The sequence below is a fragment of the Ahaetulla prasina genome, chromosome 2 (assembly GCF_028640845.1).
Source record: "Ahaetulla prasina isolate Xishuangbanna chromosome 2, ASM2864084v1, whole genome shotgun sequence".
NCBI classification, from domain to species: domain Eukaryota; kingdom Metazoa; phylum Chordata; class Lepidosauria; order Squamata; family Colubridae; genus Ahaetulla; species Ahaetulla prasina.
In genome coordinates, this window is record NC_080540.1 from 149,435,051 (window position 1) to 149,461,337 (window position 26,287).

General features: G+C 41.8%; 1 long non-coding RNA gene across 3 annotated transcripts in view; it reads right to left on the bottom strand.

Annotated features, from left to right (window-relative positions):
- LOC131193175 (uncharacterized) overlaps window positions 1-26,287 on the bottom strand; it is a 60,711-nt gene that overhangs the window by 3,861 nt on the left and 30,563 nt on the right. Inside the window, exon 2 of one of the 3 annotated variants that reach the window (XR_009153860.1) lies at window positions 20,338-20,521. The exons of the other annotated variants lie outside the window; for them this stretch is intronic. This is a non-coding gene — a long non-coding RNA (uncharacterized LOC131193175). The remainder of the gene's footprint in view (window positions 1-20,337; window positions 20,522-26,287) is intronic. 3 annotated transcript variants of the gene reach the window in all.

Sequence of the window (26,287 nt, forward strand, 5' to 3'; positions counted from 1 at the left end):
TCTATCTATCTATCTTCTATTCCATTTCATTTCATTTCATTCAATTTCATTTCATTTCCTTCCATTCCATTCATCCTCTCCTGGCTTTACTATTTTTATAAATAACTCAAGGTAGCAAACATAGGTAATATTCCTTCTTCCTCCTATTTTCCCCACAATAACAACTCTGTGAGGTGAGTTGGGCTGAGAGAGAGTGATTGGCCCAAAGTCATCCAGCTGGCTTTCATGCCTAACAGCTGACTAGAACTCCTTGTCTCCTGCTTTTTCAACCACTACACCAAAACTGGGTCTATCTTTTTATATGCCACAACAGCGAAAGAAACACGCGAGTACTACCAACTTGGTGGGGTTGCTCTGCTCACTTTATTTCAGGGAGTCATTCTACCCCCACACCCAAGTCAGGGCACAACTGAAAAACATGGGGACTATAATGCTTCAGAGAATTATGGAAGGAAGGTCCCCTCATGGGTAAAATGAGTTGACCTCAATCCCCTTCTAAAAAGTGGAAATAATTTCAGTGATAAGTAGAAGAGCTATTCAAATTGACTCCAGCCATGAGAGAGATGGTTGCTAGCTTCATGGCAAGGTCATTTGTGGAAGGAAGCATGGCCTGGTTGCTCCTGCTGCTGTCAAAAGAAAAGAAGAGTATAAGGAGGAAGAAAAGGAAGGAATAACAAGTGCCTTAACTTTCCAACTATTTCAGACCCTAAGCTCTCCATTCCTTTAAATCACCTTTCATAGCCAAGGGGGAGGGGGGGGCTGCATACAAGTAATCCTTGATTTACAACAGTTCAGTTAGTGATTGTTCGACGTTATAATGACACTGGAAAAAGTGACATATGTTTTTCACACATGACCGTTATGGCATCCCTATGGTCATGTGATCAAAATTTAGACACTTGGCAAATGGTTCCTATTTGTTGACGATTGCAATGTCATGCAATCCCCTTTCCCAACCCTTTGGGACAAACAAAGTCAATGGGGAGGCCAGATTCGTTTTACAACCGTGTTTGCTAACTCGACAACTACAGTGATTCACTTAACAAATGTGACAGGTTGTAAAATGGGGCAAAATTCATTTAACAAATGTCTCATTTAGCAACAGAATCTTTGGGCTCAATTATGGTCGTAAGTCAAGGACTATATGTATTCGGTAGCATATGGGTTGCTCTCTGTTTTTCTCCTGTTTGTTTTACATTAGGCACACCAGGCTAATGTCAGCATCCTCAGAAACTCTATGACCACTGCTCAACGAAAGCATGAAAAGGTACCAAATGCTTTGCTAATCATCTATTAGAAGAAGAAAGTGACTATCTAAGAACTCCTTCCAGGAAAGAGGAGGCCAGAGCGGGACAATTTTCAGCTGATAGACAACTTGTGATCCTCCCCCAAGGGTGCTACTGAAACCACAGATCTTCAGCAAGGCCAAGAGGAATGGGCGGGGGTGGGTGGGAGGGAGAGAAATTAAGAAGGACTTTGAGGGAAAGCCATGTGTTCCGCTTGCTAAAAAGGCCACTGGCAGATTTAAGGGGAACTGTTCCACAAGCTTCTCAACTTCTGGAGTGCTTATTAAAAATGATTTAAGACAACAAAAGTCTGCTGTTCATTAGACACCGTATTAAACATTTTTACACAAATATTTATAAAGAATTCCAAATGGTTTTCGCCATCTTAGAAGTTATTCCCTCTTCTCTTTCACATTAGGTGGCTCTGTGTGTGTGTGTCTTCTAAAGTGATTTATTTTAAATGACAAGAATTACCTTTGCTGGCTCACCAATGCAGGTTTTTACCTCTCTGCAGATACTGTATGACTCATACTCCATCAAAAAGCAGAGACATCCACATCCTGGAGGAAGGATCTACTGGCAGATAAACCAGAGGCAGAAACCAGAGGCAAGCGTGAGATTTATCTAACCTTCTCTTCTCTCGCTGGTTTCCTCATGACTCCTCTTCCCACTAATTCTAATACCTGTTGAATTACAAATTCCAACATTCTTTGCTGTCCCGTCTCTACTGCTGGAGTGATAGAGGAACTGTAGCTGAGCTCTGTAGCTGTCACAGAATTTTGAAAACAAAGCCATCGCCTTGGAAAAAACCTTTCACCATGTATTAACGTCCTTGAAGAGCAGGCCTTCCTGCTTGATCTCTGATCAAAAGGATCATCCACTCTTTAGACCTTGAGATATAATCACAGGGATTAGAATTGTAGCCTAAAACCTACAGACACCAATCCACTCAAAGCAGTGGTCTTCAAACTTGGCAGCTTTAAGACTTGTGGACTTCAACTGCCAGAATTCTCCAGCCAGCAGTTCACAAGTCTTAAAGCTGCCAAGTTTGAAGACCTCTGACTCAAAGCCTTGAACTGGGCTGCGGCCCTAATTTTAATAAATGTAAGCATTTCAATAAGAGGACCAATCCTTTCTTATCCACAACTTTGCTCTTCCCCCCAGCCTCCACCATCTTGCCCTGATGACTCCCATTCCTTAATGGATGGTTCACAAGCTAAATGGGACACCTGTCTAAAGTTTCCTTAATGGGAAGCTGCCAGGAAGCCATCTGCAAATGGCTCTGAATTACTCGGAAGGGGGGGGGGAACCAGGGTACAAATAGAACAATAATATGATTCATGACTGTCAAGGAGCAGTTGCAAAAAAAAAAAAAAAAAAAGGTATGTTAAAAAAAACCACCATCCATAAATTCATAGCAAGGCAAACAGCTGAGCCACACTTACAAAAAAAAAAAAAAAAGGGAAGACATGCTTTTCTCAAGGGGGAGAAAACAAAATCGCCTGCGATATCTCTGGGAGGCTGATTCTTTTAAAAGCTACTGTTCTGGCCTCCCCATTGAAACACGACGTTCAAGACAAAGCAACAAGAGATTTCAACCACGGTTAGCCCCGACAGCTGTTTCATTCATTAAAAAAAAAAGAAGAAAAAAAGAAAGAAAGAATCCATCTCGATGCAACGAATGTGAAGTGGATATTCACACTCCTCAATTCTGATTACATCGCTTCTATGGTGTTCATGTTTTAATGTTAAGTTGGCCGGCATTGTCTTTCCCCCCCCCTCTTTTTGTCATAGCTGCCACAGATGGAAGAGGGATGTATCAGCTTAAAAAAATATAAGCAACTTTCTTGGACAGAATGATTTGATGGGGGGAAAAACTGTTCGATCCCTTTAGAACTAGTTTCAGAATAAGAGGGGGTCAAAGAGGGACTTTATTTATTTATTTGTCAATCATATATTAGGTAACAGGTAAAAGTATAAACATAATTTGGATACATGAAAAGAGTAAGTACAAAGGAATATTAGGATAGGGACGGTAGGCACGCAGCTGCACTTATGCACGCCCCTTACAGACCTCTTAGGAACCTGAAACTGCTCTGTTTTTATTATTGGAAGGACAAGAGAGAATAGATGAGTTTTACTCACCTGGGGGCAGTTCCCTCATTTTGATGAAATAGCAATAGAACTTAGTCCACGGGTGTCAAACTTGCGGGCCGGATGCATCACGTGCTAGCCATGCCCATGCCTGGTTTATTGAAGGGAGGGGGGGAAGTCAGGATACGTCATGTGATGACGCGAGTTTGACACCCCTGACTTACACTTATATACCGCTTCATAGTGCTTTACAGCCCTCTCTAAATAATTTTAGGTTATAGCAAGTGATTCCAAGTTTCCTTGCACACATTTTCTATGAATATAAATTCCCAGTGTTCTTTTTCTTCTCCCAGAGATAATGTGAGAATTCCACCAGACTGGAAAATCTAATTAAGTTGGACTGGCGAGTAATGTTGGGTGCTTTCTCCTACATGTCTCCTAAGTTTAGCTATGTAAATATCATGAGAATTTATTTGCCAGTGAAGAAAGACCAGATGTAAGACAAATACAGGTAGTCCTGACTTATGACCACAGTTTAATTTCCATTGCTTAACAAGGTGGTTGTTAAATAAATTACACCCAATTTTGCAAAAGTTTTTGCCACAGTTGTTAAGCGAATCACTGAAGTTGTTAAGTGAATCACATGGTTATTAAGTGAATCTGACTTCTCCCATTGACTTTGCTTGTCAGAAGCCAGCTGGGAAAGTCACAAATAGCAATTAGAGAACCTTAGGATGCTGCAATATGTCATAAATACATATTGGTTGCCAAGCACCTGAATTTTGATTATGTGACTGTGGGTAAGTGTGAAGAATCCTCGTAAGTCACTTTTTCCAAAACTGTTGACAGTCAAAACTTACAGATGGGTGTAAGTTGAGGACTACCTGTAACAAGTAAATACAAAAGAGTATGGTACATCCAATATGTACCCTGATTATAATTGTGTTTAGGACAGGTAACATATCAAGGAAATTGAGGAATTGATTAAAGGGAGAGCAAGGAATAAGGTTATATGGTTAAGTGAAACGTCCTATTTTTGAGTCTGTCATCTGCACCTTTATAACTCTTTGGTTTGGTTCTGCAACCCAACAAGTCAAACACAGACTTCAGAGGATAATTAGAACCGCAGAAAAAACAATTACTACCAACATGCCTTTCACTGAGGACCTGTATACTGCACGAGTCAAAAAGAGGGCTGTGGAAATATTTACAGACCCCTCACATCCTGGACCTAAACTGTTTCAACTCCTACCCTCAAAATGACGCTATAGAGCACTGCATACCAGAAAAAACTAGATACAAGAACAGTTTTTTCCCGAAGGCCATCACTCTGCTAAACAAATAATTCCCTCAACACTGTCAAACTATTTACTAAATCTGCACTACTATTAATCTTCTCATCGTTCCCATCACCCATCCACTTATGACTGTTTGACTGTAACTTTGTTGCTTGTATCCTTACGATTTATATTGATATTGTTTCCTGATTGCTTATTTATACCCTATGACTATCATTAAATGTTGTAAGTATTGTATCTTGATGAATGTATCTTTTATGTACACTGAGAGCATATGCACCAAGACAAATTTCCTTGTGTCTCCAATCACACTTGGCCAATAAAAAATTCTATTCTATTCTATTCTATCCTCCTTATCCACACTGATGGATCTACCATTGGTTTCTTCAGGACTTAAAGTAAAATTAAGTCTCCAATTTCCATCTTTGCTAATTGGATGCTTAAGTTTGATTCTCTTAAGACAGGTGAAAGACTTGGACAGATGACTACAAGTATTGAGCAATCCAGCACTGGTGGTTTTCCAGCTGCATCAACCAGAAAGGAGGCAGCTGGCAACATCATGAACATTCACAGTAAGCCATAAATCAAGTTTAGTACATCGTATAAAATCTTGTATATATCTTTTTTTTCCCCTTTAAACCTTCTCAAACTCTTTTCCTTCTTTTTGGAAAATCACCCAAATGTCTTGATGTGATTAGAATTTTTTTTTAAAAAAATAAATAAATTTCCTGCCTGCAAATTCCTTCCTCCCAGGAGAATTTAAAGCGAAGTGCCAGTTCTTCTTTTAAGAATTTGGAGCGAAGTGCCAGTTCTTCTTTTAAAGATTAACTGTTTGCTGGCTCCGCCAACAGTGTATATTCCCCTGTAGCTGGTAGGCTCTATTCCAATCTTTGGTATGCGACCAGATTTTAAAACCACACCCACCAAGAAACATTATGATCATGGAAAAGTGAAGCCACAATCACTTGGGAGAAACTTCAAAACCTGAATGTGCAGAAAAAAATGGAATATTAATCATAAACAAGATTCGGGAGAAAAGGATAAAATTGTGTCGTGTGCTTAGATGCCATATTGACAAGATAATTTGGGTCAGATTGATCCAGAGTGATGTTTTCAGTTAATCTTTTTTTGAGTCCATCTTTCCTGAATAGGCACAACAAGACAGCATATGGGTAAGGTTGGAATTATGTGTATAAAGGTAAAGGTAAAGGTTCCCCTCGCACATGTGTGCCAGTCGTTCCCAACTCTAGGGGGCGGTGCTTATCTCCATTTCAAAACCGAACAGGCAGCGCGTCTCTGTGGTCATGTGGCCAACATGACTAAATGCCAAAGGCGCACAGAACACCATTACCTTCCCACCAAAGATGGTCCCTATTTTTCTACTTGCATTTTTACGTGCTTTCGAATTGCTAGGTTGGCAGAAGCTGGGACAAGTAACGGGAGCTCACCCCGTTACGCGGCACTACAGATTTGAACCACTGAACTGCCGACCTTTCGATTGACAAGCTCAGCGTCTTAGCCACTGACATATATATGGGTAGTCCTTCACTTACATCCATTTGTTTAGTGGTCATTCGAAGTTACAACAGCACTGGAAAAAGGATTTAGGATTGTTTGGCATACTTATAACCGTTGCAGCATCTTCATGTTCACATGATCAAAATTGTATTTATGATGGTTAAGGTGTCCTGGGGTCATGCAATCACTTTTTGTGACCTTCTGACAAGCAGTCAATGGGGAAGGCAGATTCACTTAACAATGATAATGTTAAGTGATGATAACGTTGTTACTAACTTAACAATTGTAGTGATTCACTTAACAACTGTGGCAAGAAAGGTCGTAAAATGGAGCAAAAGTCACTTAACAACTGTCTTGCTTAGCAATGGAAATGCTGGGCTCAATTGTGGTTGTAAGTCTACCTGTACTTCAATTTGCAGTTTCAGTAAGAATCAAAAGGGATGATTTGTCTTCAGATTTGACCCTTATATGGACTACAGTGCTGGGGGGGAAAAACAGAATCTCTATAACAAAATGGATGCTTCTTATGTAGAATTGTGTGCTCTCCTATTGGCAGCCTCTTTGTTTTATTAAATGGAAATTTTGAAAGTTCAACACATCTGTAGGATGCTACATTTGGAGAAATAATAGAAGGATTCTGAGTCAGTTTCCCACCCACCCCCCATTTAATATAAGATGGAGAAACAAATGGCTCCCCAGATGCTGCTAACTGATACATTCAGAGCAGACTCAATCATGTGAAGGATGCTGGGAATGGTTATTGAGCAATGTCTGAAGACTCATATATTCCCTATCTCTGATCCAAGGAATTTGGACATTCTGCTTTCTTGAAGACCTACAGCCCAAGAAAACAAGAACAGTTGGACCAATGCTGTAATTCTGAATAATACCACATCAGGTCATGAGGTAAAAATGAGTTTTTTTCATCTTCACTGCCCACACCTCCGATAGCCCTTGACTACTTTCGGTATTTTGTATCAAACCACTCATTGGAATCATGAACTTGATCAACTATTGCTTAACACAATGTAAGCCGCCCTGAGTTTTCGGAGAAGGGCGGGATATAAATTCAAATAAACCCCCCCCCCAAAAAAAAACCATGCCCATGTATTATAAGGTTATAGAATATTTATTTGAATTTAGCAAAGGGATGTATATGTCCTGTGTAACAGAGACTGAGCAAACACAACATTACTCTGGGACATTAACCTTCCAAACAACCCTCTTAAATAGATGGCTTCTCAATAATCAACTGAAATCAAAATTCCCCAAAACCACTCACTGGTCAGGATATCCATTAGACCTTGTAAAATTACCGGTAGCTTCAGGATAATTCCAGCATCAGAATCTGCTTCTTAACCGATATTGTACTTAGTCACAGACAACTATCAGCCTCTTGGAATCACATGCAGGAAAGTCCAGCCTAATCTTTAGGCAAAATCTAGCGATTACTTTAGAAAGCAGGTACCATTAAGAGTAGTGGCAGTTTCCTATTCCTTGGCAGACAGAACTCTGTGTTACTATGCGACTCCTCAGATAATCTGATGCCTCAGGTGTACCAGAAAACAACATTTGGTCACCAACAGTGAAAAAAAAATGCAAACGCATTTCCACCTTAGTGTTCTTTACCACAGGCAGAAAATATCTCGGGCCATCCTTGAACTTATGTATCTGGGGAAAAAACCCTCTTTCCCTAGAATTGCATTGGAGTATCTCCAAATTACCATAGAAAATTAGCATCCATGAGTGTAAACCAACAATTTACACTCAGCAACAGACTGATCCAATTATAAAGCAGATGTCTGAGGAGTAGAGAAAAGTCTGTGCGCACAAACATGCATGTGCTGTATCCATGGGCAAGGAAGACATTCCTCCTGCCGAAACATCTTGACAGCTTCTGAAGGGTCCTGGAGAGGCAGACTATCCGTTAGCTATGCGAGTTCTCCTGAGGAAGAACAAACGGCCTTTTATGAAGAGAACCTTGTGTCATGTTTACACTTAAAAAAACACAACCAAGCTGATCATTCTCTTCAAAATTATCTCAAAGGAAACTTCAAGTCAGCATTCCTTCCAGGAAGAGCATGCACTTCGTGGCTGATCTCCAGTCTGCATTGATCACATCTATGGAGACATGGGGAGAGCTGCATCAGATGCACTGTGAAAGGCAAAGGCCCCAATCCTTTGGCCGATATATATTTGGAGGGGGGAGAGGGAGCAGGAGAGAGTGGCTGTGGCACTTGTGCAAATAGAAATGGAAATTTTATTTCATATTAAGCAACGGAGTAATGGGTTGCCAGTTGGCCTAGCAGCAGACCAGATGTTTGGTTTTGTTTGGATTTTAGAATTTTAAAGTAAATTTATCGATTCATTTCCTCTCCTCACATCTTCTCTACTGACATGGTCCACATCTAGATTGCCAGGCTCAAAACCAGTACAGGTAATCCAGGGTTTACAACCACAATTGAGCCCCAAATTTCCATCGCCAACAACAAGATAGTGGTTAAGTGAATTCTGCTTCAGTTTACAACCTTTCTTGCCACGGTTAGGTGAATCATTAAAGCTAAGTAATAGGGTTGTTAAGTGACTCTGCTTTGCTTGTCAGAAAGTCGCACATGATCCAGGGAGACTGCAACCGTCGTAAGTACATGCCAGTTGCTAAACATCTGAATTTTGTTCATGGGACCTTGAGGATGCGCCACAGTCATAAGTGTGAGAAATGGTCATGGATCACTTTTTTTCAGTGCCATTCTAAACTTTGAATGATTACCAAGTGAATGGTTTCAAGCTGAGGACCATTGTACAAGATACCACATGCTACACATAGGAGACTTCAGAATACAGGCATGGACTTCTTCTGTAACACCATCTGTCTACACACTAGAACGAATATATATACATATACATATATAGGTCTTTGGTTGTCCGGGTTTTCTCCCGTGTAAAATTAGAAGTGTCTTGGCGACATTTCGACGAAGTCTCATTCGTCATCTTCAGGCTTCAGCTTCGTGCTTCTGAAGCCTGAAGATGACGAATGAGACTTCGTCGAAACGTCGCCAAGACACTTCTAATTTTACACGGGAGAAAACCCGGACAACCAAAGACCTACATACAAACACCCGTGAAAACCTCAGAAAACAAATATACATACATACATACATACACACACACACACACACACACACACACACACACACACACACACACACACATATATATAATAAAGGTAAAGATAAATTTTACCCTCGCACATGCGTGCTAGTCGTTCCCAACTCTAGGGGGCGGTGCTCATCTCTGTTTCAAAGCCGAATAGCCAGCGCTGTCCGAAGACGTCTCCGTAGTCATGTGGCCAGCATGACTCAACACCAAAGGCGCACAGAACGCTGTTACCTTCCCACCAAAGGTGGTCCCTATTTTTTCTACTTGCATTTTTTACGTGCTTTCGAACTACTAGGTTGGCAGAAGCTGGGACAAGTAACGGGAGCTCACCCCATTACACGGCAGCACTAAGGATTCGAACTGCTGAGTTGCTGACCTTTCGATCGACAAGCTCAGCGTCTTAGCCCGAGCCACCGCGTCTCTCGTATGCATGTATGTATGTCCCATCGTAATATCTTCTCTCTCTCTCTTTTTTTTTTGCAGTGACCTGCTTCATTCCAAAATGGTAGCTTCCATGCTGTAAACCACAGAAGTATATCAACTGATTTCATTCTAATATATTTTCCTATATAACTGTGCCCCATATAGTAGAATTTCTATAAATCACAATGATTAATATAGAAATAACAGAGATTACAGGACCTAAAATGGGATCAATGGGGACTCATGTCTGAAAGAACACGCTGTGATTGCAGGATGGTGCCAGCGTTACAAAGGCTGCCACAACAGATCTAGTAATGGAAGACGAGTGAAATTCTCATGGATCAAGTAGATTCCTCACAAATTGACCAACACTTTTTACATTCCCTCACAATTTTTTATGTTTTTTTGTCTTTCTCCATAAATTAAACACTGAGTGGCTTTGCTGGATCTGAACTTGCATCACACTCTCTCTCTGTGTGTGTGTGTGTGTGTGTATTCTTAGTGAAAGTTGTTTAAAAGTTTTATTTGATACCTGTGGTTGTGCTGGTCCGTGATTATAATAAAGTCTTTGGCATGTTAGCTCTAAAATATTTTAAGGGGAGAGGGAAAAAATGCCCTGATACATTTGATTAAAGGTATCGGTTACATCAACAACCAATAGATGATTTTACAAAATGAAAGAGTATCATCATCTAAGAATTTCTACTACAGTTACTCCTCACTTTAAAGATTCTAGTGACCATTTGGAGTTACAAAAGTACTGAAAAAAGTGACTTATGACCGTTTTTCACACTTAACAACTGTTGCAGCATCTCCATGATCATGTGATCAAAATTTAGGTCCTTGGTCACTGGCATGTAATTATGACAGTTGCAGTGACCCTAGGTCCCGTGATCACCTTTTGCAACCTTTCCAGCCATTTTCCGACAAGCAAAATCAATGCAGGTAGCCAGATTCATTTAACAACTGCATGATTCACTTAACAACAATGGTAAAAAAAGGTAAAGTGGGACACAACTCACTTAGCAATATCTTGCTTAACAATGGCAATTTGGGGCTCAATTGTGGTTGTAGGTCGAGAACTACCGTGGTAGCTCAGGCTGTTAGAAGCCTGTTATTAGAACACAGCAGCCTGCAATTACTGCAGGTTCAAGCCCGGCCCAAGGTTGACTCAGCCTTCCATCCTTTATAAGGTAGGTAAAATGAGGACCCAGATTGTTGGGGGGGCAATAAGTTGACTTTGTAAATATACAAATAGAATGAGACTATTGCCTTATACACTGTAAGCCGCCCGGAGTCTTCGGAGAAGGGCGGGATATAAATGTAAAAAAAACAAAAAAAAAAACTATATGAAGTAAGTAGTAAAATGGTAGACTGGTTAAAAGACAAAGGATATTTTTGTTTTAAAATATTTTAAAACAAACTTGTCTTATTCCTCTGAAACAATTTCAAAATTTACATTTTCATAGTTTTATTGCACTACTTCCCAGATGTGATAAAGCTAGAAAGTCCAAGTTATATTTTGTTTTTGTTTTTTTTAAAAAAAACTTTGCTTTGTGGGTTTTTTTGTTTTTTTTTAAGGAAAAATCAACTTATTTTTAGGGTCTCCTCTGTCTCGTACATTAGACAGATTTTCCATGTAGCTGAAAAAACAATGCTGGAGCCAAGCATTCAAATAGCAGCTTGTCTAATTTGTTCAGCCTTGCTACGATTATCTCACTGTTATTTATGTCCAGGGCAATTCAGAGACTAAGGAGAGTCTGATTTACCTGCGTGATTCAGAGTATACTGAACAAAACTCTTCCAACTTTTTTCTGAAAGTCATTTTGGAGCTGCAGTTCTTCTCAAATATCAAGCTACCAACAAACTGTCCAAAATACAAAGTGCTTAAGGATGGCGATAATAATCTCAATGTTTAAAAACAGGACTGTCCAAACGCATTCAAGGAGGGATGACAGGGCATTAAACAGGACAGTCTTAGAGCAAACTGTTTGGAAAGACTTTATTTGGTAGCTCTGGGACTTGAGCTCTAAAATATTTTAGTAAGAGAGAGAGGAAAAACCCTTAATACCTTTGATTACAATTATCGAGCAATTGCAAAAGGAATTAGAAATTGAAACAGCATCATCACTCAAGGGTTTCTACAACAGTGTTTCCCCGAAAATAAGACCCTGTCTTATATTTTTTTGAACCCTGAAATAAGTGCTTAGCCTTATTGCCATGCATAAAAATAAAAAGACCAATTGGGTTTATTATCAGGGGATGTCTTATTTTGGGGAAAACGGTACTAAGTAAAAATATAGAACTTGTTAAAGAAAAGGGCTATTTTTGTTTAAAAATTATTTTAAAAAACATGCAACAGTTTCAAAAGCTTAACCTCCCCACTGATCCAATCTCTGTTTAGATTAACACATCCCCAACCAATGTCTTTGTAGCCTCTGTATGATCAACTCCAGGGAAGGGAAACCTTTCTCCCTAGGAGATTGGCTCTATGGTTAAAGTGCCATGAAGAAGCGTTGGTAACATTCCCACAGAGCCTGCCTTGCTGTGACCTAAGATCATTATTTCACACCCAGCACTTTTGAGATGACATGAGAAATGCCTTTTGTGTTCTTTTCTACAGCCCCTTTGAGGTTCTTGAAGACTGCCATCATAATCCCACCGTCTTCTCTTGCCAAGGCTAAATTTGTCCAGTTCCCTCCATCTCCTCATGGGATTTAGTTGGGATTTAGTATTCACTGTCCGTTGTTAAATCACTTCAGAATTTTCGGACTCTTCTTTATACTAGTTAAAGCTAAAATCACATCTGCGTTTCCGACAGCCATGTTGCATGGTGACAGACTCAGCTTGTGATCCTCTTTGACTGCGAGTATGATTACCAAGCGCTTTCTACTTTTGTGCACGTGGTTGTATCACCTGCAAAACTAATATCCACTTTAATTGTCCAAATTAGGAGCAATCCTAGGCAAAAACACTGGGAGGAAAAAAGCAAATTCAGATAAAAGGCTTTAGTTCTCTTGTAGCAACCAGCTGGGATCAGCAGTTTAATCATTGTGACGGAATGACCCTCCTTAGATGGAAATGAAGAGGACCTGAGGCAATGGAATAGCCCATTTCTCTTCTTTCCCACACCTCTCTGTCTTTTTGATCCCATCTTTGGGTCAAAGAGTGTTTTAACTACCACCTAAACTCTTTGTTCGTCGACAGCAGACACTGACAGAAACAAGCCAGGCAAGCCTTCTTAAATTCAATCTGGATTTAAGCACATCTGGTTTGGCTAGACTATAGACAAGGCTTTTATCATCTACTACTTTGTTAATATACTCCAAATAGTTCAGCTAGTCCTATTTACCTAAGAATAATCCTTCTGCTGTGGTGTAATCTCATCAAGCACCTAACCTATTAGCTATCACACCTAATGAAGGTAAATAAGGTTTTGTTGTCTTCCTCCAACCTTACTGTGATCCATCTCTAAGTAAGACAGTTACTTGGAAGCAAAATCACAAGTACATATTTGTCCCACCCAGTAAGTTGGCAACAATGAATGTGAGAAAAGCCTGGTGGATCAGGCCAATGGCCCATCCAGTCCAACTAAGTGGCCAATCAGATACATCCAGGAAGCTCAGAAATATCAAGGCAAGAACATTCTTCCGCTTTGGCTCCCTGACAGCTGAGATTTAATGTATGTTGTCTGTAATGCTGGAAGTAGTAAAGAGCCAACCAACTAACAGCTATTGATTGCTGGATCCTCCAGGAATTTATCCAACCTACTTAGTGGCCTCATGGGATAAAATTCCAGGTCAGTTTTGTGCTTTGTAAAGAAATACATAGTTCTGATGATCCTAGATTTTCCTGGATCTAGATTCAGTGAGTGGAATAGGGTAGGGTAGGGTAGGGTAGCAATAGGAATAGGAATAGGAATAATTGGCCAAGTGTGATTCTAGGAATTTGCCCCCGATACAAGTCCAAGGCTCCAGTTAAGTCCAGAATGCGGCTGCGCGGGTGATAGAGGGAGCCCCTCGTGGCTCCCATGTGACACCACTCCTGCGCAGACTGCACTGGCTACCTGTGGCCTTCCGGGTGCGCTTCAAGGTTTTGGTAACCATCTTCAAAGCGCTCCACGGCTTAGGGCCGGGTTACTTACGGGACCGTCTGCTGCCACCGACTGCCTCCCACCGACCCGTGCGCTCTCACAGGGAGGGACTCCTTGGGGTGCCGTCCGCCAGGCAGTGCCGACTGGCAACACCCAGGGGAAGAGCCTTCTCTGTGGGGGCTCCCACCCTCTGGAACGAACTTCCCCCGGGACTCCGTCAACTTCCCGACCTTCGAACCTTTCGCCGTGAGCTTAAGACACATCTACTTATTTGCGCAGGACTGGGCTAGGATTTTAATTTTAATTTAGTTTTAATGGGGTTTTATTATTTTAATTATAAATTTTAATTCGGCCTTATTCAATAAGTTTTTTAATTTAGTGTTTTATCTTGTATTTATATTTGTGTATTTGTGTTTTTAATAGGCTGTAAACCGCCCTGAGTCCCTTGGGAGATAGGGCGGTATAAAAAAATGATTAAATAAATAAATAAATAAATAACATCGTGAGACAGTGGGGAAAACCTTATCTTCATCCACAAGTTCCATGCTATGAATGATCTCAAGTATTACCATCTCCTCTGACCCATCTTGGTCCAGGCTAAAAACCCCTCAGACCCAGCAGTCTATCCTTGTAGGGAAGCTTCTCTTTTTGCTTTAGCCCTCCCTTCTTACAGCTTTTCCAGCTGTGCAGTATCCCTTTTCAGATGTGGTGACTAAAACCGTATCCAGGCTCCAAGCGCAGTCTCACCACAGATGTATATAAAAGGCATTACTCTATTGGCTATTCTATTTTCATCCTATCCTAAGATGCCAAGCATGGGATTTGTCTTACTGATTGCAATTGCATTCTGTGTTTGACATTTTCATTGAGCTGTCCACCATGACGTCAAGATCGCTCTCCTGATTGCTCAGTGCCAGCTCAGATTCCATTAATATGAATGCTGGAAGGGCTAATGGTCATGTCTTTGCACTTGTTGACTTCCAACTCAATTTGGCATTTTGCCATTTATTTCCCCCCCATTTGTCATTTTGACACCCAGACATCCAGTTCTCTGTAGAAAGCCCTAGCCTTGCTATAGCTCATAGAAAACATTAGGAGCTTCAAATGCAAGTAACCAAATTCACCAACCAGGTACAATACCTTGTCTTAGGTTTCTCTCTATAGAGATTTTCAATTAACCAGGTGATGGTTGTCCCAAAAGTGCTTTTCCAAAAGACAACTGGACTTCCTTGTTGTTGTTTTTTCTTGAAAGTGTTTTGCTTCTCATCCAAGAAACTTCTTCAGAACAACCAAAGAAGCTTCTTGGATGAGAAGCAAAATGTTTTCAAGGAAAAAAATAAGCAAGTCCAGTTGCTTTTCGAAAAATCACCTTTGGGACTTGTCTTAGCTTACAATTTCCTTACTCTTCTCATCTCTTATGATGGACAAACATATCATCCCATTGCCAATGATTAAATTACCCTTTCATACCATATACAAACAACAGCTATATTGTTTCATCATCTGGGAGACTCTGGAGCAACGCAAGAACTTTGTTTGCAGTAGGCTGGAATGAACTGCAGTCCTACAACATCTGAAGGATCCTAGTTTAAGGATGGTTGGGAGGTGTGAATAATACGTGCTTCCTCCATATGAGGATACCCGATATAGACTTTATCATTGTTTCCTTTTATTTTATCTCTTTTCTAACCAGTGGCTGAATCTAAACAAAACCCTGAAGAGAGGCTTTTAAAGAATTAATTAAGTGAAAAAGAGAAAACCTCTTCACTTCCAGATTTTGATTTAGCTGGAATGCATCCACAGGTAGTCCTCTACTTACAACCGTTTCTTTAGTGGCCGTTCAACATCATATTTATGATGGTTGCAGTGTCCCGGGGTCATGTGATCACTTTTTGCGACCTTCTGACAAGCAAAGTCAATGGGGAAGCCAGATTCACTTAACAACCGTGTTACTGATTTATCATCTCCAGTGATTCACTTAACAACTGTGGCAAGAAAGGTCGTAAAATGGGGCAAAACTCACTTAACAACTGTCTTGCTTAGCAATGGAAATGTTGGGCTCCACTGTGGTTGTAAGTCGAGGATTACCTTGTGTCTGCACATACACATATAAACGGGGACTATAACTTTCTCTTGCTCCGATTCATATGCATTTAGTCTGACTGATTGGAAAGATATTTGTAGGAAAAAATGCATCCCGATCGTTAGAGTGTCCTTGACTGTGCTGCCCTAAATTTTATTTTTAAAATATACAGCAATAATATGCCTCTAGAAAAAGAACTGAGTATAATGGAGATTTACGCTCAGCTAAATGTGCCTGAGATTATAACCTAAATCACTTGTTCACATTTCTGAACACCAGACAAATCAATACAAACACAGAACAACAAAATGAGAATAAGAAAAGGAATGCTAAAAATGCTGAATGGAACTGAATCATTTAAAAACCAACACCGGTTTGCCACTAAACAATAGAAGCAAGTGACGTCCTGAGTGAATAAAACAGACTCAACACTCCACTGAGGGCAGTAGTGGATGGGCCTGACAACAGCAAAGTCTCCAAAAACAAAGTCTCCTTTAGAGTAGGGATGGCGAATGATGGCCCCTTTATGACTTGTGGACTTCAATTCTCAGAATTCAGGAATTCTGACAACTGAAGTCCCTAAATCCACTCTGCTTTAGAGGAAAGTCCCTGCCATCACTCTTATGTCTCTCGCCTAAGAGATGCCAGAGGCCCTGTTCATGTGGAAGACAGACAACAACTTGGTCTACAGGCCCTAGCAAATGAGAGAGCAGCCCCTTCTCAGTTTCTGAGTGCCAGCTGCTTGTATGAGAAGGGAAGAAGGCTGAACGGAGCAGCTTAGCTTTCCTTAAGCTGGTACCTCCCAACTCCAGAAATACAAGCCGGCTTGGTCACTGGGAGTTCTCACACATTTACAGGGCTCTAGGCTGAGGAAAGCGGAGGTAAGGGCTTCCCATTACATCAGAGTCCTTCTCAGAAGATGGCTGATACTATGGGAAAGATCCTCCTCCTGATTGATTCGATCCATGTGGTTGGGCCGCTGAAGCCTCTCCAGCCACCTAGGATTCTCTCAAGAGTTTACGACTCCCCCAGGATTGGGGAAATGAGCTGAAACAGCACTGCTCTGATATCTCCACGCTGACATCTGTCTCTCTGGCATCCAACTCCATGAGCCTTTCATTTTGGCTAAAGAGATTTTTAATCACTCTTGAAGCATAGGATGGGCTCCTTAAATCTTCCCCACTATTTTCCTTCAAACACTATTTTCCTTCAAACTTTCCTCAGCCTGGGCTTCCTTGGGATGAGTCCAGTTTGAACCATTTTTATAGCTTTCACAAATACTGCTAGTCCTTGACATATGACCACAGTTGAGCCCAACGTTTCTGCTGTTCAGCGAGACAGTGTTAAGGGAATTTTGCCTCACTTTTATGACTTTTCTTGCCAAGTTGTTAAGCGAATCACTGCAGTTGGTAAGTTACTAACCCGGTTGTTAAGTGAATCTGGCTGCCCCACTGAGTTGTCGGAAGGTTGCAAAAAGCAATCACATGACCTTGGGACGATACAATGGTCATAAGTATGAACCAGTTGCCAAGCCTCTGAATTTTGATCACGGGATTGTGGGGATGGTTCAAAAGTCGTAACTCTGAAAAACGGTCCTGTCACTTTTTTTCAGTGCTACTGTAAGCTTAAATGGTTACTAAATGAACTGTTGTAAATGGAGGATTATCTATACAGGGTTTCAAAATCCAGTACTGAGGCTGGACAGGGAAACACAAGTGCGCAAGAGGGGAGATTTGGGCTGCTGCAACCTCTGGGAGGGCCCGAGAGGAACATGAGGTTGCAGGAGAGGGTCAGGAAGGAAGACGGGCCACGAAAAAGGAAAGGAATCTCCTCCTCTGGCAGGACTGGACCCAGCAAAGGGTTAATGTCTAAAATAAGCATTGTTAGAAAGCCAAGAAAACCTGCTCTCACTTGTCCTTTGGGAGAAAGGATTTGTGGGCAGGAAACCAGAGGTTCTTATTTATTTATTTGGGGCTATTTGTCCAACTGTTCATCTACGAGGTGCAAAGCTGCGATCCATCACAAAGCGATGCTGGATAAAGATATGCCTCTGTGTGTGTGTGTGTGTGTGTGTGTGTGTGTTTCTTCTTTTTTCAAAAAGCAAACTGAAACCACAGCCAGTGGGGCTTTGTGCGTGGGGGTGTGTGGAGGTATAAGTAGCACAGACCAAATGACCTTTCCCAGACTTCTATTTCTCCCGCATTTCCAAGATTCAGCAGTGACTGCAGGAGCATGTGGTTTGGGTTCTTGCCACTGACGTAGCGGAGAGTGCTAGATTCATGCTCGTGTAACTAGTGAACATGAGCAACTGCAATTGCAACCAGTGAACATGAAAAAACTGCCACCTCTCACCTCTGATGGAATTCCAGCCTTGGCTTCTGCTTAAAGTTTGAGAACAAGCTACTGTAATTTCCTTTTTTCCTCCTGGCTACCCTTTAAAACAGTATTTCTCAATCTTGGGAACTTTTAAGGCATATGGACTTCAGCTCCCAAAATTCCCCAGCCAGCCATGCTAGCTGAGGAATTCTGGGAGTTGAGCCCGCATGCCTTAAAGTTCCCAAGGTTGAGTAACACCACTAGAAAAAGAGATCCCATCCCATAGTTACTGGCACAGCCACTGTGCTAAAAGTGTGGCTGTGATTTATCTCCAAATTAACCAGGATTAAATGGCCTTCCTAGTTTGCATTTGCAAAATCCTGACGTTCTGTAATTTTAGGCTGGCTGACTATACATGCAGGGCACATTATTTTATTACTTGATTAATACCCTGAAAGTCTAGACAGTTCATTTAAATTTAGCAAGAGGACTGTCTGGGTCATAAGTGGAATAAATAAATAGAAAGTATTTTTTCCCCCAGAACCATCTAATGGAAGTTGATGTAATATCATTAAGTGTGAGGAGCATCACTGCACAGGCATTATCAAACATTTGTTTGCCCTGACGAACAAATCACATTGGTTGATGAACAAGGAGGCGCTGCATTATTAAAGCTTGCCAAAAATAACCTCGCGATTAATAGATATCTGACACCAGATATCACCAGATATTAAACCAAAGCTGGGGGGAAAATGCAGCTTAGATCTCCACTGTAATTAAATACTTTGGAGAAAGTTCTTGGCTGCATTCTTGTGAAAGTTTGGAGTGTATCGAAGGGGAGGGGTGAAATGGAGACAGGTTTACTCCAGTGTAAAGATTTAAGGTAAGGAAAACATATATGGATGCAAGCATTCATATCCCGGAAAAAGCTTAATCTTATTAATCTTTTTTATTAGAATTTTAGATCATGCAAATACATACTTTTAGAAACAAGTTTAAGAGGCCTGTCTTTCTTTTTTTGCTTCGTCCATGTCTTTTAGATATAGTTTTACTTATTTTTAGAGGAGAATATTTGTAGTGCAAGATTGAAATGACAGGTGCTTGGTGCTGTTTGGGCCTGTGTTTTCTTCAGACATTTTATTACTCAACTAGATAACATCATCAGTGCTGATGTTGATCAGAGCACTGATGATGTTCCCTGGACTGGATGGAACAACTGCAAGAAAACAACCAAACTCAGACAGCACCAAGGACCCCTTATTTATTTTTAAAGTGCCTTCTCTAAAAACTGAGCCACATAATCTTCAGAGGTAAAGGAGGAAAAATCAGCTGGAAAGGTATGTTACCTTGCATCTATGAAAAGGTGAAGAGAAAAAGAAGAAAAAATCCCAAGCCTTCTTATTAGGAGAGGGAGCCCACCATGTGACAGAGCGTAATAAATAGATTATGGGTCAGTTGTCCTTATTTGTGTCATGTTACATTTCAGCTACTAGAATTTATGGATGGTCTTGTCACTTTCTACCTTCCCAGCAATGAATGATTTCCTTACCCTGAGTGAATGAATGAGGGCAAGGAGAAAGCCTATGGACACCCAAAAGAAAACAACCACACATTTTTCTAACATACATTTTGACAACTTACGCCTCCTGTGATTAAAGCAAGCCAGCAATCCAAAAGTGAACACCTGCAATTCCCATTTGTAGAATGGGAGTCTTTGTGAAAAGTAAGTAGAAAACCAGGATATTCAGAGAACCTGAATATCAGTTGTGGATCAAAGGCAACCGATTGTATAAGTAACAAAAATAGAGCATAAGTTGATATTTTTTTCTTGTCTCCTGACATTACAGTTATGATAAACCAGCCGAAACCATATTCCATAGTTTTTCACAGTTGTGCAGATAAAAGATTTTAACAATATGCTGCAGTCCTTAAATTATCTCCAAAAGCTTTCTTCAGCCCCAATAATAGATGGTCAATAAACAATGAACCTTCAAAAAATCCACCTGACACCTAAGTTGTGGCTTGCTGAACCAAGAATTGTAAGAGGAAAAAAACCACTTGCAGACTCACCATGCCATAAGATCTCAATTACTTTGGATCAAATTCCGTTTTCAATGTGCAACTCTAGAAAGTATGAGATGGGAAGAGAGAACATAGAATAGTAGAGTTGGATAGAAGATAAAGACCGACCCAATCATAAGCATTTGACAAGAGAATCATGTGGGTGAAGGTTGACAAAACCAGAATGCCTCTTCTGAAAGATTAAAAAAAAAAAATTAAATTGTGGTTGGTATTCAAACATACGCGTCCCTCTTCGATCACATGTTTTATTTTCAAGAAATCTATGAAAGGGCACATTTTAGTCATGCGGGGGTTGGGGGGGAGGCAGAGAAAAAAGGGGGAATTATACTGTAGCCTGGTTTTTTTCCCCCTCATGTCTTCACAACTGATTTGATAATTTTTTTCATAAAGCAGGACAATCTCGTGGCAGGCGCCTCAGCTCCTCTTTTTCCTTAGCAAATGAGGTTGGCGCCTTGCTTTGGAGCAGGGCTGGGCAAACTGCAGTCACCCTTCATCATTTTTCCCCTTTCGACTCCTGACGCCCTCCAAGCAGGGGTGAAATCCAGCAGGTTCTGACAGGTTCTGGAGAACTGGTAGTGGAAATTTGGAGTAGGTCAGAGAACCAGCAAATCCCCCCCCAAATGGGGGAATGGAGATTTTGCAATATCCTTCCCCTGCCATGCCCACCAAGCCACACCACCAAGCAACGCCATGCCCACCAAGCCACGCCCACAGAACCGGTAGTAAAATGGAGCTTGGGCCATTACCTGAGGAATTGGCCCACGGCTCGACTGGGGACCTTGTCGCTGCCTGGGAAGGGGCGGCGGTGGGGGCTCTGGATCGGGTCGTGCCTTTGCAGCCTCTGACCCGACGCCGCTCTCAATTAGCTCCTTGGTATTCCGAGGAGCTGAGAGAGATGAAGCACCGGAGAAGACGCCTGGAGAGTAATTGGAGGGCCACCCGCTGACTGGACACTAGTGCGGTCTCAAATTCAGACCTATCTGGTGGCGATGAGAGTGGAAAAACGGGAGTATTTTTCCACCCTCATTGCATCTGCAGATAATCACCCAGCCGCCCTGTTTCAGGTAACCCGCTCCCTTATTCATCAGGGAGCGTTGGAAGACCCCCTGCAGGGACGAGCTGAGGAGTTTGTACAGTATCTGCAAGATAAAATCGCTCAGATTCGGGAAGGGTTGGACGCAGATTGGGTAGGACCGGGCGAGATGGCGGAGGCTGGTCTTGATGTTTCCATCTGGGATGAGTTCGATTCTGTGACTCCTCAGACATGGACAGGATACTGGGGAGGTTGAATGCGACCACATGTTTATTGGACCTGTGTCCCTCCTGGCTGGTACTGGCCACCCGGGAGGTTACATGTGGCTGGCTCCGGGGAATTGTTAATGCTTCTTTGACGGAAGGTGTTTTCCCTTCCGCCTTGAAAGAGGCAGTGGTGAGGCCCCTCCTCAAGAAGCCTTCCCTGGATCCAGCCATTTTGGCTAATTATCGTCCTGTCTCCAACCTTCGCTTTGTGGCGAAGGTTGTTGAGAGTGTGGTCGCACAACAGTTCCCTCAGTACCTGGATGAAACTGTCTATCTAGACCCGTTCCAGTCCGGCTTCTGGCCCGGTTACAGTACAGAGATGGCCTTGGTCGTGTTGGTTGATGATCTCTGGAGGGCTCGGGACAGGGGTTGTTCCTCTGTCCTAGTTCTATTAGATCTCTCAGTGGCGTTCGATACCATCGACCATGGTATCCTGCTGCGGCGGCTCGGGGAGGCTGGGAGTGGGGGGCACCGTTTATCGGTGGCTCTCCTCCTATCTCTCCGACCGGTCGCAGATGGTGTTGGCAGGAGGGCAGAGGTCGACTCCGAGGCGCCTCCTATGTGGGGTGCCACAGGGGTCGATCCTTTCACCTCTTCTGTTCAACATCTATATGAAGCTGCTGAGTGAGATCATCCGTGGTTTTGGGGTGCGATGTCATCTGTACGCTGATGACACCCAGCTGTACATATCCACCCCAGACCACCCCAACGAGGCCGTTGACGTCATGTCCTGGTGTCTGGAAGCCGTACGGGTCTGGATGGGGAGGAACAGGCTTCAGCTCAACCCCTCGAAGACCGAGTGGCTATGGATGCCGGCTTCCCGGTACAGCCAGCTTACTCCATTGCTGACTGTTGGGGGCGAGTCGTTGGCCCCCACGGAGAGGGCGCGCAACTTAGGCGTCCTCCTGGATGCACGGCTGTCTCTAGAAGACCATTTGACGGCTGTCGCCAGGGGGGCTTTTTATCAGGTTTGCCTGATTCGCCAGTTGTGCCCCTTTCTAGATCGGGTTTCCCTGTGCACAGTCACCTTGTTACATCCCGCCTGGACTACTGCAATGCTTTCTACATGGGGCTCCCCTTGAAGAGCACCCGGAAGCTCCAACTGGTCCAGAATGCGGCCGCGCGGGTGATAGAGGGAGCACCTCGTGGCTCCCATATAACACCTCTCCTGCGCGGACTGCACTGGCTCCCGTTGGTCTTTCGGGTGCAATTCAAGGTGTTGGTTACCACCTTTAAAGCGCTCCATGGCTTAGGACCGGGCTATTTACGGGACCGCCTACTGCCACAAACAGCCTCCCACCGACCTGTGCGCTCCCACAGGGAGGGCCTCCTTGGGGTGCCATCGGTTCAACAATGTCGATTGGCGACCCCCAGGGGGAGGGCCTTCTCTGTGGGGGCTCCTGCCCTCTGGAATGAGCTGCCTCCGGGGCTTCGCCAACTCCCCGACCTTCGGACCTTCCACCGTGAGCTGAAGACTTTTTTATTCCATCGAGCTGGGCTAGCCTGAATAAGTAATTTTAAATGGGGTTTTTAGTTTTTATTATTGTTAGTTTTAGTACTTTGGCCACTATTTATATAAATTTTATTTTGTTTTTAAATTTGTATTTATTGTATTTTTTAACTGGCTGTGAACCGCCCTGAGTCCTTCGGGAGAAGGGCGGTATACAAATGTAATTATAAATAAATAAATAAATAAATAAATAAATAAATAAAATAAAAATTAAAAAATTTGAATTTCACCTCTGCCTCCAAGTTGCACCATGAACACCTACTGGCAAATGATCAATTTGGAGCAGTTGATTTTTTTTCTTTCTTTTTTGAAAGGCTGAAAGCTCTGGTTTAAAATGTTTTTTTTTTCTTAATTTTTGGTCTTTGCACCCTCCTCCAAAAACCATTCATTTTAACCCTGTCTCTTTTAATCACACAACTATATCATATGATACCAACCTTTCAGAGGGGTGAGGGCAAGTGGGCATTGGATACAAAAAAGCTTGCTCAGTCATGCACACAATAAACCTTTCTACCAAAGTGGTCTCCTGACTTTCTTAGTTGCTATCACCAATCTGCAAATAGGAGCTACTGCGATCCAAACATACAGCTCCCCCAAATTCTTTTCCATACAACCCCCTCCCCAATTATATTTCAGGCAGGGCACTTTACTTTTACAGGATGGAAACAATGAATACTATCATTTACCCAAAACATTTCAGTTTAACTTTCTAGTCTTCTAGATAGTCTCACCAACCCAATGGAAAGTCAATAAACCAGACTCCGTGGTCTCATCCCAAAATCCCCAAAGCTTTAACCAAAGATTATCTACTATTGACCTCACCCCATTCCTAAGAGGTCTATAAGGGGCATGCATAAGAGCACCAGCGTGCCTACCGTTCCTGTCCTAATGTTTCCTTTCATTATATCCAATTTCATATAGTTATTATATAATTATGCTTATATATATGCTTATATATCGTATCGTTTTTTCATGCTTATGCTTATATATACTGTTGTGACAAATAAATAAATAAAATAAAAATAAAATAAAAATAAAATAGGTGACTGACTGACTGTCTGTGTTAAATTTATTCCTTGCTTGTGAGTTTCCTAGCAGAAACTGCCAGCTGTCATGGTGCTTAGATGATAAACTCAGACTTTTTAGATATTTTAATATAACATAAACTACATTCTCATGAATGCTGATATATGGAAATTAGTGGATCGTATTTAGGGCTTGGTTGCAGTCAACATTTTAGTGAGGTTTATTTGCAGTCCCACTTGTTCATTCAAAATAATCAATGGATTATGTTAACTTGGGTCACGAAGGACTTTTCTCTTACTCGCTAGCGTTCGTATATTGTTTCTTTCTAGGAAGATATCCCATTATTTCCTGCTATTCTACAGGATCTTGCTATCGTTGGATATCTGTGGACACAGCCCCTAACTCAGGGGTGGGGAAGTATAGCTCTTTCAAGACGTGTGGACTTCAACTCCCCGAATTCCTGAGCCAGCCATGCTGGCTCAGGAATTCTGGGAGTTGAAGTCCACAAATCATAAAGGGGCCATAACCCCTGCACTAAATTCGAATCCAAGGGCATCCAAGTCTCCATCAGCATGAGCAACCAGCCAGAATGTGTGACAAGTTCCTGTGGCAGTAGGACATTTTAGCTCCTCATTCTGGCACAAGAACGCCTGAAGAAGTGGAAAGGGGCATGACATTCCCAGGGAAGCAAAACAATGATAGGAAATAGTATGCTGCTCCTTTGACTCACAAGACTGACAGCACGAATCATGAGGCGTATGTGTAACCAACCAGGTACTTCTCTAATTTTTTTTGGGGGGGGGTGAATTGAAATTTGGCAATTTTACCTTCTCTTCCAAGGAAGGCCCACCTATACATTCAGTAGAACCACACAACACATTTTTTCCTATGCTATGCTATGTTATTGATATTGCATTATATACTATATAGGATTGCACACTGTTTTTCCATTTGGAGGAAATGTTTGGCACACCCAGCAATGCAGTATCATCCCCACCACTTACTCCAGCATAATCCAGGAGGAGTTCCTGACTAAACGCTGTCCTTGCAAAAATATTTTAATGAATTTAATTACTTTCCTATTTTTGAAGATTCTATTTGAATTCCACAAAGGATGACTAATTCCTTTCGCAGTTGTAGCGTAATATTTTCTTTAGAGTTGTTCCAGATGAGACCAAACATAACTATCAGTTCCAACACATTCAATGTGTGCGATATCATATCACATATGTCAAATAAAATGAGTTTTGGTCTCTCGCAATAGCACAAACTTGTATACCGCTTCACATTGCTTTGCAGCCCTCTCTTAAGCAGTTTACAGAGTCAGCATATTGCCCCCCAAAAAATCTGGGTCCTCATTTTACTGACTTTGGAAGGATGGAAGGCTGAGTCAGCCTTGAGCTGTTCAGAATCAAGTTCTGGAGTGACCAGCGAGTTAGCCCTGCAGTACTGCATTTTACCCATTGCGCCACCACAGCTCTAACTTACGATTTGGTCTTCAATATACTCACAGCATTTAAAATAATTGCCTGCTCATACATTCAAACAAAGCAATTGTCAAGTTTTCAGTGGACTCTGCAAGGTCTACTGGATAGAAGACAAATTGTTTTATTTAGTTGGATAGTTCTGAAGTTCAGATTTGGGGTTTCGCCCTTGCAATTTGACTTTGAAGCCTCCCTTTGAAAAAGTTAAGACCCTTTTCATCCACTTAAGATCAACTGCCTGCCTGCCTGCTTCCCTTTCATCATCTTTCTTTCTTTCTTTCTTTCTTTCTTTCTTTCTTTCTTTCTTTCTTTCTTTCTTTCTTTCTTTCTCTTTCCTTTCCTTCTTTCTCTTCTGTCTATCTATCTATCTATCTATCTATCTATCTATCTATCTATCTATCTATCTATCTATCTATCTATCTATCTATCTATCTATTTGTTTTCTGAGGTTTTCGCGGGTGTTTGTATGTAGGTCTTTGGTTATTCGGGTTTTCTCCCGCGTAAAATTGGAAGTGTCTTGGCGACGTTTCGACAAAGTCTCATTAGTCATCTTCAGGCTTCAGCTTCGTGCTTCCCAGAAGGCTTCAGCTTCGTGCTTCCCAGCTTCTTGCTCCCAGAA